The following is a 3,203-nucleotide window of genomic DNA, read 5'->3' on the forward strand; positions in this document are numbered from 1 at the left end:
ATAATATAATAATAACTTCCAAAGAAAAAATAAAAAAAATTAAAAAAAACAAATATTCTTCTTGACTATCTTTCTCTAAAAATCAACATGAAACAACCAATTAAAAAATAATTAGCAAACAACAACAACAAATACACAGTAACCAGCGAACACACCACAGCTGCTCAGAAAAGACAACACAGCTTTCCAGAAACATCCTCGATCTAAACTGGACTAAAACAATAACGAACATCTGCAATTATGTGCAAAATGATACATACACAACCAAAACCTCAAATTCAGTCATGTACACATAAAAATCAGATCTTCAGTGGTGATTATTATTAAAAAACGTGCAAAAAGCAGCTGTTGAAACTGAACTCACACAGCAGGGGTGACCTGGTCCTGGAAGGAGTGTGCTGGGATCCAGTTGGAGCCTTTGAGGAAAATTGGTTTCCCATTGATGCTGAAATAAAAGCTGAGGCCCAGAGACCCGACAACTGGCTCCTGGACGAGTTTCACTGTGCGAAAATACACCTGCAGGAGACACAAAACACTGAAACACCAAAGCTTCAACAGTCAAAAACACTCATGAACCCAAAATAATGATACACAAATGATATAAAGAGCAGCAGGTCCCGAGAATTTGAATCTTAGCACCCAAAAAAGTAAACTGCACACACCTAATTTTCAGTTGACGTTTGATTTCCTAAAGAGAAAACTTTGCTTTGGTTCATCAAAACTTTATTATTCACACATTACATTTATGTTTTCACACTTACATGCTGAACATATTTATAAACTTTATTGAAAATATTTAGTTACATACTGTATTATTTTTGGTACTCATATTTATACTCTTTATTTCTCTATGCTGGCAGTAAGAGTATTGAGTATGAAAAAGTTCAATATTTTCCATCAGTTATTTAAGAAAGTATAATATATTTATTACATTCATTACATAAACTAAAATGTTTCAAGCATTTTCTATTTTAATTTTGATAATTAAAGCCTACAATTAAAAAAAAGTGAAATAAAAAAATAAATCAAAGTATTAGAAACACCAACCCAAAAATACAGATGAGCTAAAGGCTGAGTAGTATTGAGTGTAGTATTGAGTATTGAGTATATAAATAAATGTACTTTTCAAAAGCATTACATCTCCCTACTGTAAATATTTTTTTAATTATCTGAGGAAATAAAGTAATAATTTGAGATACTAGATTTCTGATTTTCATGAGCCATGAGCCATAATCATCAATATTAAAACCAAAAAAGAGTTTGAAATATTTAAATTTACGTGTAATGAATATACACTTTATCAAAGTTAACTTTTTTGAATTAAATTACAAATGCCCAAATTACCATATTCTAATATTTAGCAATATTAAGCACCTGTATTTTGTTTATTTTGGATGGGCCAAAAATTCACACATAAAATTCACTTTATTTTTAATTTTTTTCATTTTTAATTATTCACTTTTTGGGACATAAAATACTTCATTCTGGTGTTTTTTTTCTTGCTTATATCTTATTTGTTTTCCTATTTTTTGGCATGTTTGGAATAAAGATCTAACTCCCTCTGACAGATTTCACAGTAAACTGTCCTCAATTAATACATCAATAAATGAATAAATAGCAAATGAGGAGAACGGAGGTGAACTCTGACCTTAGATTTTGTGTTCAGGATCAAAAAGCCGTCCTGAAAGCCTCGGAGAGACAGAAAGTAAAAAGGCTGGTCGCCGTGTCCGTTGGGCCACCAAAGTTTTACCTCCTTACTCTGGAAGAAGAAGAAAAGAAGAAAAAAAAAAATTCTCAAAACTTCAAGTATTAACACAAGTATTTACAAACTTTTTAAAACATAATTCAGAAATACAGATGAATTTCGCTGCTTTCACAACAGACTCATAAACGCTTAAACGCGCAGACCCAGACGAGAGCGTAAACTCACTTTTTACATCGTGTCCTGATGTTTTATATTTTCCCACAGACTCCAAAAGTTCATATGAGGGCAGAATTCACAATCCTGTCAAAAATTTAGTTTTTGAGATAAAATCCTGAAATGTTACAAACTTAATCTACCATGACAGCAACATTTTGTCAATTTTTTCATTAAACTTTAAGATTTTTTAGGCGAGAATTTGCAGGTAAATGTTGCAGTCAAACATTTTGTTGCGCTGCTGATAAACCAAAAATCTGTGTAGACGGTTTGTTGATCAGTCTGAAGATGCTCTGCAGCAAGTTTGGTGTCAACGGAGTAAAAAATGTGTGAAGTTTAATTCATTTTACAGTTTTTGATTTAAAAAACAGAGTGATGGACTTCATCATTTGATGCTTTGATGGCTGTGGGATCAAAAACTGCAGTTTGAATGTTTCAGTGGAGCATTTTCTGCACTTTATGAATGTAACTATTTAGTTTCCGCGGTTTATTTTAGACTTATTGTAGGAGCTGAGCTGGAGATTCACACATTAAACTAAAATACACAATCTTACTAAAATGTATGCCATGTGCATGAACACAGTGTGCAGATTAGTGAGACTGCTGCTCACAGTGCTACAAAATATGCATTTCTTTAGATAAAGGTAACCAAGATTGTGCTTTGATTAAAACTTTCCGTCTGTGTTTTTGGAAGAAAACTTATTGACACATGCAAATTTCTTCTTTCCAACTTCAAACTGAAAACCTACAAACGGTTTGACTGAGCGAATACCGTGTTGAGATGTACGGTGACGCTGTTCTTGGTTCGTCCCGGCAGAAAGTGTGCGTAGAAACGCTGCTCTGAGTCCAGCTCGGGAATCGACAGCGTGATTTGACATCTTGTTGTCTGAACGGCATCGACAAGAAGCTCAACCTGGACCCTCCACTGAGAGAGACCGAAATCTGGACAGACAGATTAAAGAGACAGAGACAAAGACAGAAACAACACTAACTATTCCACACAGAGTGAGACGAAGTAACGCTGACATCGAAAACAAAACGTTAATAACACCGGTCCAAAGGCTGGAGCAAAAAAAAACTGGAATCTGCTGTATAAGAGACAGGAACATAAAGTCATGACGAGCAGAGCAGGCCTCACACTGCAGCTTAAACAACAACAACAACAACAACAACAACAACAACAACAATTACAGGAATAATAATAACAATAATAATAATGATGATAATAATAATAATAATACAAGTAAGTAAAGAAATAATAATTAATTAATTAATGAGTAGGTAA

At 33.5% G+C, this 3,203-nt stretch overlaps 1 long non-coding RNA gene across 1 annotated transcript; it reads right to left on the minus strand.

Annotated features, from left to right (window-relative positions):
• Positions 1–338: 338 nt before the first annotated feature.
• LOC121963971 lies at positions 339–3,015 on the minus strand. The gene is made up of 3 exons (XR_006107307.1): positions 2,691–3,015; positions 1,649–1,759; positions 339–516 (listed from the first exon to the last, which is right to left on the minus strand). It is a non-coding gene; the product is annotated as an uncharacterized LOC121963971 (long non-coding RNA).
• Positions 3,016–3,203: the final 188 nt, after the last annotated feature.

This window comes from Plectropomus leopardus, unplaced genomic scaffold (genome assembly GCF_008729295.1).
Source record: "Plectropomus leopardus isolate mb unplaced genomic scaffold, YSFRI_Pleo_2.0 unplaced_scaffold13475, whole genome shotgun sequence".
In the NCBI taxonomy this organism is placed as follows: domain Eukaryota; kingdom Metazoa; phylum Chordata; class Actinopteri; order Perciformes; family Serranidae; genus Plectropomus; species Plectropomus leopardus.